The following is an 11,750-nucleotide window of genomic DNA, read 5'->3' as shown; positions in this document are numbered from 1 at the left end:
AAGAACATTTGGAGGCCAGGTTTGTTTCCCTTTGCTTTGGGATCTCCCTGACTTCCTGTTTTGCCTCCAGCTAGATGGGGTCATTGGGATATCGGCAAATCCATTCCTTTGGAAGGCTCTTTGCTCTCCCACTTCCCTATGCCCAGAGAATTCTATAAACTGTGTATCCAGACATAGGATGACTCCTTTTTGTTTCATAAGCCTCCTCTCAAAGGTAGAAGAGCCCTCTCTAGAACCTGACATGAGGCGGTGGTCTTGTCTCTGGTCTCTATCCTGTATGGAATTCTCATAAGGAATACTAACTGCAGAAGCTTCATGCTCAGCCACTGCTATCTGCCTCTGATCCTAGAGCACACTGAGCCTGGAGATTCATCCCAGCTCCTGTTTCTGGGCACCTTCCTGAAGATGTCAAGACATGTCCTTTCTCTAGCCAGTGTTTTCACTTATTCTGCTTCATTGTTTCTTAGGATTCAGTTTAGATTTACAGACATTTTGCTTCGTTTTGTTTGTTTGTTTGTTTACATCTTCACTACTTATCAGGCAAGGGGAGACTTATTTATACCAATGTTTGTCAATAAGAAGAATGTGTGGTTTCCATCGACACCCCTCTTTCTCCACTTGAATATGGATCTGTATTCATACGTCTCACTGTCATGCTAAGCTTTTCTATAATACGAATCTGTTTGGCTGAGCTGGTCTGTAGCACAAGAATTTGTAAAATAACAATCTTTCGAATGTAGTGTTGGTATCGCTTTTTCCATACCTGCTTCCACCAGCGAGCCTCAATTTTCCAAGTGATACCTTCTATTCCGTTACAGGCATCCTCTCCTGCTAACATCCAATCCTTATTTCTGGCACAGAAATACTGGAACATGTTGTCTTTGTGTATGAAGAAAGGTGTTATGGTATGAGGACAGAACTATTCTGGTTTACTCACAACACAGCAGCTGTATGGTGATGGCAGACTGTCCAGTTTTCTAATCCAAAGGACAGACTGGGGAGAAGAGCAGAGTAGGTCCGGGCCACTCTTGTGTTTTGCATTCACATCTATTACTTTTACTTAATTGAATAAACCACTACTGTTAAGTTCTTTGAAATTCCTCTGAAATTCTGGCGATGGGTTAATTTACAATCCTAGTTTATGGTGCTGTTTGGCAAGCAAGGAAAACCCTTGATGGGTATCTTACAAATAAGTTACGATAGAATATGCCACTCGCCACTAGTCATTTTTAAATGAAAACGCCCACAGATCTAAAGCTGTAATGGACAAGGCCTGATGCACAGCGCTTCATGGTGTGAACAAGGTTTTCCTAGGAGGGCATGTGTATAAAGTACTATGGGAAAGCAAACCAATTGCCTTGATGAGAAGAGAGGCTTCACTGAACACCACTGCATGCATTCTTGCTTTTCTGCTTCTCTGAGAATCTTTGATTCTTAACTGAATTCCTATTTACTTCCAGTGGATCTTCTGACATCTTGTTACATATCCTCCTATGTGAGTACTAGAAAAAATTTACATCTGTGCTACAAGAATCGCAGCTTTGTATATTTTTTGTGCTTTGGTCTTACACAGAAACTTGGTTGAACTGCTAGATCTTTCCCATTAATTTAATCACTACGTTGTATGTTACCTTAATGAAAGCCTGGGATGAATTGGTGATGGCTGTAAGAGAGTCAAGGCAGCTCTGTAAGTGCACATCTTGAGCTCACGCGTTTAGTTCCTCCCTCTGCCCTTCCAATTAAACTTGAAATTTTGTATTCTGCCCCAGAATTCAACCGTGTCCCCCAATACATTTTTAGAAATGTTATCTCCATTCCTGACATGGTGCAAAGCAAGCAATTCACCATATTTCATAGAGAGCTGACATCACTTAGAGCCTTCCAACTGCTGTCTTTATTTTGGCATTGGCTCAGACGGTCTACGGGAGCTGAAACATGATATGCTTTCTGCAAATCTGCTGTCTTCCATGTCGCTGAAAAAAGTGGCTTCCAATTTTGGAAACCTAATTTCTTCTATTATCTTTTGCCCATGTGAAGTTTTGTTCATTTAAAGTTTGTAAAGAAACATTGAGCATTAGCATTAACAGCGACAATGCAATCATGCGAAGTAACCAAGGTTGTAATTTAGCTACAAACAAACTGTAAGGCAGAGAGAGAAGGAAAGAGCCAATCCTTCAGGTTATATCCTTTCTCTCGCATTTTTACTACTTGTTAGAAAAACCTTAGTCCCCACAAGCGCTACTGCCCAGGGCAACATCTTACACAGAGACAGCACAGTTGGCTTTTAGTAAGAGTGGGCTTTTTTTTTTCTTAATTGAAGAAATTAAAAAGAGATTTTTTTTCCCAAAAATATTTTTCATACGCTTGAACTAGGTGAAAAGTAAAACAGTTGACATTATCTGCCTCTGGTGAATAAAAATAGAAATTAATGGCATATAAGTGATGGCAAGTCACCCTACAAAAAGGCAGAGTTAGGACATAGGAATGTGATGGGGCTCCTGGATGGCTCAGTCGGTTAAGCATCCGACTCTTGATTTCTGCTCAGGTCATGATCTCACAGTTCATGAGATGGAGCTCTGCATTGACTCTGTGCTGAGAACATGGAGTCTGTTTGGGATTCTCTGTCTCCCTCTCTCTCTGTCCCTTCCCTGCTCTCTCTCTCTCTCTCTCTCTCTCGCCCTCTCTCTCTCAAGACAAATAAACATTTTTTTTTTAAAGAACCTAGGAATGCACATAAAATATGATAGTGTCTTATCTGGCGTACACAATGACTTACTTGTATGCTGATAGGAGAAACTTAGTATTCACTAACCCCAAGTAAGTGAACACTGATCTTTCGTTATTTCTTGTTTTAATTCCTACATGTCCCGACTGTGCCAAAAATTAACATTTAAGCACATTTTGGGAGGTTCAGACTTACATATGTTTTAGTGACTTGCCTTCCTTTCTATGAATGCTATTGAGGATCACCAACTGTGGACAGACACAGATGCCACCTCACTCCTTGCTCTCCCTGCTTAAAATTCCTTGTCCACACTACCTGCTCCCTGCCCTTCCTCCATGTTGGAACCTTCTAGAGACCCTAGTCCCACCCCTTTGCCCCAGGAAATGGAAGGAAGAATGGGTAGAGGTTGGGGGTGGGACCTCTTCTGCTCTCCTCAGGGTCCTTTTCTTTAAGAAGTCCTCCTGTTCCCCAAGGCTCAGATGTGCCACCACCTACCCCGATTCGATTTCTGCATCCTGCCCATCTTCCCTCAACCCTCTACAGTTCTCATCAAGTGACCAAACAGGGGCTCATGGGGGGGGCTCAGTCAGTTAAGCTTCTGATTCTTGGTTTCTGCTCAGGTCATGATCTCATGGCTTGTGAGTTCAAGCTGGGAATCAGGCTCTGTGCTGACAGTGAGGACCCTGCTCGGAATTCTCTCTCTGTAGCCCTCCCCCACTTGCTTTTTCTCAAAATAAATAAACTTTAAAAAAATTAAGAAAAGAAAAGAAAAAAAAATAATGACACCAAACACACAGAGAAGACACCTAGAATCTTGTTATTTCTACCATAACATTAGTGAACTATATTCAAAGTAGCTATGATCAGTCATGATAATCTTCACTGCCTCAGTTTTCCTAAAGGCTTTGTGTGGAGGGAGAAAGGGGGGAGAAAGAGAGAGAGGGAAACAGAAAAGAGGGAGAGAATCTTTTTTGGCTATTTATCTTTTTGTTATAGTAGTGATAGTAGTTAAAACCCTTGTGAATCCTCAAATGACCTGTTGCACTTGGTTCAGGGTCTAGAATGGAGAAAAATCTAGGAGACTGTCTGTACCATAATAAGCCAAGCAAGGAAGGAATTGACAGGTCACTGGGTCTGATATTGGGAAACTTCAGAAGCGAAAGGAAGGGAAGAAGAGAGAGACAGGCAGAGGGAGATTGGACCATAAAGTGAAAGGGTTTCTGGTTTATGCAAGCAAAGGGCCACATTATCCAAGGCTTCCAAACCCACCTCAGTCTCTCCGAGACTAGAGTCGCCAGATAAAATACAGAATATTCTGTTACATTTAGATTTTAGGTAACCAGCAATTTTTTTTCTTTAAGCATCTCTCAAATATTTTTTTTTGGGGGGGGGTCATAGTCACACCAAAAATCATGGGCTGTTGATCTGAAATTCAAGTTTAACTGGGCATCCTGTTTTTTAGTTACCATATCTGTCATTCCTGCTCTTAGACTTCACCTCTAGAGGTTACCTTTTACCTAGATCCAGTCCCAAGAGCTTAGTGTTTGGAGATAGTTTGGTATCTCAGGTCCTGTCCTTCCAGTTATATAAAAGGCTTATGAGGATATAAAGTGGTGTAACATTGCATATCTATTATAGTCTTGGTGGGGTTTTTTGTTCCCCGCGCATATCTTTGTCCTTTCCTCCATGTAAAATATACTATCGCAGGCTACAAAGAAGATATGGAAAATGAGAGTAGTCAAAATCTTGGCTTCTGATGAGCTCAAGGATTAAATAATTACTTTGAAAGAACACAGACACAACAAAGCCGCCTGATTTGAGCTGCCGGAGAAGAGAATCACAGGAAAAGGAGACATTTACATGCTGGCCACCCTGTCTCAACACCTCCTTATGCCGTATTGACAAAAAACAGATATAAAGCTCCAGGAATCAGTGTATGCAAAGGTGTGACTTTTGGTATAACTCAGTTTAATGTCATTTGGAGTTCCTAGTCCACTGGGTTGGTTAAAATGTTATCTCATCTAGTTCAGGATAATTAATGCTCATTTCAAGGTACTGAATTTAATCGATTTTATGAGTCATCTGTAGTATATCCGCTCTGTAGTGACAGAATGAATGGGAGCTGGTCCCAAAGTCATTACCTATTGCTTTGTTATCCCTGGTGCCCACAGATGCCTGCTTTGCCCATCTCCCCCTGACCATAAGGCTCCCATTCTTGGCATTTGTTTGTATACTCTGATACCCCAGGCTATTTTCTTCCTTTTGGACGACAGGGGGGAGGGTGGAGGGACAGAGGAAGAGAGAGAGAGAACCTTAAGCAGGCTCCACACCCAGCACAAAGCCCAGTGTGGACAGCGAGATCGTGACCTGAACCGAAATTGAGAGTCAGATGCTTAACCAACTGAGCCACCCAGGCACCCTTTTTTCAATGCGATGCTGAAGTGCTTAGGAACCTGAGGCTGGCTTGACCTCTTGACTTGGAAAGTTCCCAGGCATTTTTGGTCTATTGCTCCAGAACCACACTGGGTCAGCCCTCTCTATGAAGTTTGCTGTCTTCCCAGTTACCAGCCCAGATGCAAGTCAGGGGTATTTTCTGTCCTTGGAACCTCAACCTTATCTGAGGATTCCACAATGCTTACCCGGTTCTGCCTTACGGGGAGGAGATACATGCATCACATTTTGTCATGGATCCACTATCTTTCAGCACTCTTAATTCCAGGATTGACTTTGAGCCTTAGGGAATGTTCGGCAAGGTCTGGAGATACTTTTCGTTGTCAAAAGGGGGCAAATGTACTAGTGTCTAGTGTAGAGATGCCCGGAATGTTCCTACACATCCTATGATGCTCAGGATAGTTCCCACCCCCACCCTCTTCACCCAAGAAAAAGAGTTCGTTGTTCCAAAATTTCAGTGGTCCTGAGGTTGAAAACTTCTGCTTTAAAGCTATGTGAAAAGATCACACAATGCTGATAAATTTCGTGACTCCTGTAATACACCACTCACTGTTGAAGTTTACAATCGTAAACCTCAGATGGGAGATATGATGCCATGGGCCAGATATGCGATACCATTGCCAGTCAGAATCTAAAGGAAATAAATCCTTCTTCAAGGCATTTTACAAGGGCCATTTTGGTTGCAGTCAAAGCTCACAAATCCTTCCCAGGCTACAACTGTTATTTTGTTATGTAAAGAAGGTTATTACGGAACTGAAAGTAAGAAAATATGACTGGTAGATAAAACTTATTTTAATGGATGTGAGTTCACTGGTGTTTGCTTTGAATGTATGGCACTGATTAGGGAGCTTTCTACTAACATCTCAGTAATGATAGCATTAGGCACGTCCACCTCTTAACTTCAAATTAAAGTAATCGAAGTGTACAAAGCAGACGGAAGTACTCCGATGCTACAGTTCAGTGATAACCAGCCATCTCACAGACCTTTCCCTTAAATGTAATATAAATCCTTCGGCCCTTAAGAAATTAAAGTGCCAAAAAAGGAAAAGAAAACTTACCTTGAAGAAATCCTAATGAGGATTTCCTAACGATAAGATCTGTTACCCACCTACGTGTCCTCATCGTAAAAATAAATTTTCTGTGCACATTCAAGATTTTATTACTTTGTTGAATAACATTTAAATATTTTAGACGGTGTAACGTTCCCTTCATGGCCATTTACATTAATGAGAGCTGCTGTTCATATTAGGGACAGTAATAAAGATGCATGGTTCCTATAAAATAGTTTTAAGTTTTTCATATGTATAAATAAATGATAAACATTTACTTCTTTTAAAAATCCCTTTGGAGGAAATATATATTTTTTCTCCCAGGAATGTATTAGTGCAATTTACTAGACTCCATTGTATGCTTGTCAAGTTTTAGTTCTTTGGACAAAACACTTCATTTCTCCATGCCTCAGTTTCCTGACTGGCTCAGTAATGGCAACTGGCCTTCTCCCAGGGACATTTCAAAGAGCACTAAAACATTTCCAAGGGATTAAACAGCACAGATTGCCATATAGTCTGTTATTTAGTGATACAAGAGCCAAGAGGGAACTTAGAATCGGGGGAGAGCCAAGAAGTTCTAAACATAAACTCCTGACCCCAAAGTGCAGAGAAGGGCATTCGTTCAGTGGCACTGCCATGGACGAGCCTGGATGGCAGCATGGAAGGAGCACATCAATACAGCTTGCCCCTCTGAGACACACACTCCAAAAAAAATGTTTGTGCTTGATCTGTAAATTTGGCTGCCAAGTAGAATCTCTAACATGTTGCACTCCAGCCACCAAAGGCAACTCCAAAATTAACGTAAATTCTGGGTAAAAATTGTATGCCACTTCAGAGTCATTCTTTTCTTTTTCTTTATTTATTTTGAGATAGAGAGAGTGTGAGCAGGGGAGGGGCAGAGAGAGAAAAGGAAAGAGGATCCCAAGCAAGCTCTGTGCTGTCAGCCCAGAGCCCTACGTGGGGCTGGAACTCACGAACCGTGAGATCATGACCTGAGTCGAAACCAAGAGTCGGACGCTTCACCGACTGAACCACCCAGGCTCCCCAGAGTCATGCTTTTCTTAATCACTTCTCAAGCCAAATTGTCATGCCTACACTTCCCCTGCCCAGAAACTCCAGAACCGTCTATGGATCCTCCAGCAACACCATTATCTTAACCTAATGGAAGGGATACAAAAGAGTTGTGTGGTTGTTAGTGTAGTCTTTGCAAACTGGTTGGTTGGCCAAGCTATTTCAAGCCCCCTGCCTCGTACATGTCACTCCTCCTCAGGACAGCAGAAGGGCACATGGCTTCCCCTTCATGCCTGTGTTGGAGTCAAAGGGGGATTCTCCAGCCATGTATGTAGATTCTTCAGCTGTGTTCTAGCTTTGTGTTCTACCTCATTACCTTTGTCAACGAGACTTTGGGCAGCGTGACCCTTGCCATTCCCTCTCCCTCGCCAACTCTATTCCAGGAAGAACAACCAGAGAGAGTCAAGTTCATTTCAGTTTTCAGAGCTGCCTCTCCTTTGCAGGGAGAACGATTTTGTTATTTTCTGAGGTCGAAGGAATTACAGAATTTCACAGTGAGAGAACGAATCGTTTTTGTTCTTACTTGGCCAAAGGACAAAGCTTATGACTGTTGTTTAAAATGCTGTTGTATCCAATATATACAGCAATCTGTTTGCTACAAAAGCGCTCATTTTTCAGTTGATGGCCCATATGGTTACAGACCCCAATAAAAATAAGGGGCTAAACTGAGATTCACATGCTTTACCTTAATGCCCATTAAGCTGCTCGTTAGGTATTCCTATGGGTTGCCTAAAAATATAAACACCCTTACAGATAAAATTATTCCGATCCTGATGAATCCATTCACCCCAAGTTCAATGCAAAACACTGTACTGCATGTGGGAAAAATCCCAAAAGCTGGGGGAATAAAAGGAGCTTTATAATAAAAATACTGTTTTCGAGGCCAGAATAGTCACATTAATTATGCAACCAGTGCTACTTTGCTTAAATTACCTCAGCCTCTGCATTTGAAGAGCCTTATTAAATAGTTATGTCCCTGTATATTTAAAGAAAGAGAGTTTTATTCATTTGATTAAACTATTTTTATTGTGTAGGGTTGCGGTATCATAATCCTATGTATTAAATGTCTCCCTCCACCACCCTCCCCGCCCCCCGCCCTTCTCCACCACCCCAGCAAGGGAGAAAAGGAAGAAAACGAATATTACTTCCGCCATAGAATCTTGCCAAGCAAAGTAAATATATGAAACTTCTAGAGGATTAAAAAAAAAAAAAAAAAAAAAGCAGACAGGGGATTCAGTATAAAATTGCCAACTTCTCCCTGACAAAAGTTCCCGATAAGCACTTCAGCCTTCGTGTATTTGTTTAAAGACATTCCGAATACCACCCAGATACTTCCTGCTTCGGAACAAATTAAATTTCAGCTGACAAAGTGAGAGTCAACAATCATCCCCAATTCTCGTCAAGCGAGCAAGTTCCCCCCTTCCAGCGGAAGAAACTGAGGCTTCTGTTCATTCTCCTTTGCCCCTTCGGTGGCTCTAAGGAAACTACCTCTCTCGCCTTGGAACAAGTTCCAGAGGGAAGTGCCTTCATGTGCCCATAAAGACAATCAGTCTAAGGCACATTACTTGTATTGAAAGCAAGGAATGTTAGAGCCATCTGCAAAGCTTAGCTAACATTTGGCTTTTTATGAATCACTTTTTGCTGGTGGTGGTGGTGTTTTGAAGCTTATTTATTACAATGTCACCAATTCCTTTAATAAGCTTCTTGAGATAGGATGGTGAAACACTCCTGGTCTTTGGAGGGGGAAAGAACTAATAGAATGGGAAAGGAAAATGGCAGATCCTCCTCAGGTCTTCCTTGGTATGATCTGATGAAACAGACCAGGGAGTTAGGTTAAGATGTGATGCCTCCTACAGAGAAGCCCACTGTATAATCTTTACACTACATGTCAGGGCACATCAACATGAGGCTAACAAAACTCAAAGCACTGTGGCCTATTTCTATTGAATATTTTTTTTTAAATATGTGTATTTATTTATTCTGAGGGGGAGCACATGAACAGGAGGGGCAGAGAGAGAGAGAGAGAGAGAGAGAATCCCAAGTCAGCACAGAGCTCAGTGTGGTGGGGCTCGAACCCACAAACCACGAGATCATGACCTGAGCTGAAATCAAGAGTCAGCCGCTTAACTGAATGAGCCACCCAGATGCCCCTCTACTGAACATATGATTAATCATAGGTTTGAGTCAAAAATATTAGCCTTAGGGATAAACATTAACACATTGTGTAGGAGGTGATAAAGCAAGCTCTGGATATTTTTCTCTAGCAATTAAAGAAATGTCCCGAGTCAATTCAACCTTCTCCTTTTGTCAAGTCAAGCTATTCAAGAGAACAAGGAGTGATCGCCTTAAAAAAAAAAAAAAAAGAAAGAAAGAAAGAAAGAAAGAAAGAAAGAAAGAAAGAAAAAGAAAAAAAGAAAGAAAATCATAAATGAGTAGGAGGGAAATTTTAACTTCATGTTCTACTGGAGACTGACAGAGCTTTAGACAACGGTAACATTGTAGGATATTAAAAATAATAGTTAATATTTAGGTATGAAACACATTAGATAATTGTTTTTCATCAAAGTGCCTCTCAAGTTGTTTTGAATGCTGAACATGCTAATTTTAAAATCAATTTATTTAGCATTTTTTGAGTATGTGCTATGCAAACGAATTCAACATGGGATGAAGACTAAAAGCAAGAGTGTTATCAAGGGGGCAATAGACTGACTCACGGAAAATAAAGTTAACAAACTTAGTGGTTCTATAATCTTTTCTGTAAAAAAATATCCAGAGACCCTTTAATTCCCTTAGGTGTTCTTTGGGGAGATAATCCATTTCTACAACCTTCATCCTGTTTTTAGTGTGAACCGTGGGAGAGATAGGCTTTGGCGGAATTGGTGGTACCTAAAGCCTCAACCCGTTTTTCAAAAGATTTGGTAAGCTTCAGAACTGTTAGGAGTGCCCAGAGATGTTAAGGGTCAAAAACTAGATACAGTTTTCTGTTCAAATCTCATGGTGCAGAACACTGGGATATTAACCAATTACGGTTTCAACCACTGAGATAATTCAAAGTTTCTTTTTTTTTTTAATTTTTTTTTTTAACATTTATTTATTTTTTTTGAGACAGAGAGAGACAGAGCATGAACAGGGGAGGGGCAGAGAGAGAGGGAGACACAGAATCTGAAATGGGCTCCAGGCTCTGAGCTGTCAGCACAGAGCCTGACGCGGGGCTCGAACTCACGGACCGTGAGATCATGACCTGAGCCGAAGTCGGACGCTTAACCGACCAAGCCACCCAGGCGCCCCCAAAGTTTCTTTTTCTTGTTTTCAGGGGTGGGGTGGGGGGGGAAGATTCAGTACCTAATCACTTTTACCATTTACATTTGAGTTGATATGTGATGGATTTCTGTTTGTGTGAAAATACAAATTCAAGTTGTTAAAGTTCACACGGCTTGCAATTTTGCTTCGAGTGCACCTGGTATTTCAAAAGTGCGTGGCTTTCTCTTCAGCCAACAATTTAGAACACCTGTACTAAAAGCTCTCCTCAGAATATTCAAGTATTAATTAATTATGATCCAGCCTTTCTCACAGGCTCATTTAAGAAAGGAGATCTTTAGGAGTTAGTCTAATGGCCATATTAGCTATGAATTCTCCTAGATTCCATAAACTCCATTAGTGAATTAGAGGACATATATAGAAATCAAAGTGTTCCTGAACCATGTTATCTCAACTACTAAAAAAAATGCTTGCACTTATTATAAAAATGTTTGGTGCATGCATAATTTATTTGAACAGCATTCCTGTCTTTGCTAAAACCAGAATTTAAAACATTAGCCATTGTGTTATCAAAGGTCTCCTTACCTTGGTCGCCTTCCTTACCTTGGTTAGTTTCTTGGGGAAAACAAACAAATTGTATCTCAGTAAATAAATTTCTATGATTTCTGTTGTTAAACAATAAAAAACAACAACAAAAGTTGGAAGCCAGTGTCTTCTCCTTTAACCCCAGTTTCCAAAAGAATTACAAGCTAATTTAGTGCCCTGTTATGGTAAACTGTTCAAAGCCCACGTTTACTATCCTGTTCCTTTTAACAGGACTTCTAGTCTGTTTTTGGCTTTGAAACCCATTTGTTAAGAAATATTTCGGGGGGCCTGGGTGGCACAGTCGGTTAAGCGTCCGACTTCAGCCAGGTCACGATCTCGCGGTCCGTGAGTTCGAGCCCCGCGTCAGGCTCTGGGCTGATGGCTCGGAGCCTGGAGCCTGTTTCCGATTCTGTGTCTCCCTCTCTCTCTGTCCCTCCCCCGTTCATGCTCTGTCTCTCTCTGTCCCAAAAATAAATAAATAAATGTTGAAAAAAAATTAAAAAAAAAAAAAAAAAAGAAATATTTCAAATGCAATAAGATGTACTCATTTTTAAGTGTACACTTTGGTATTTTTGATAAACGTACACACAACCTTATGATCAAGACCAAGA

The sequence above is a fragment of the Neofelis nebulosa genome, chromosome 5, assembly GCF_028018385.1.
Source record: "Neofelis nebulosa isolate mNeoNeb1 chromosome 5, mNeoNeb1.pri, whole genome shotgun sequence".
Lineage (NCBI taxonomy): Eukaryota > Metazoa > Chordata > Mammalia > Carnivora > Felidae > Neofelis > Neofelis nebulosa.
Note: the sequence above shows the minus strand (reverse complement) of the source record.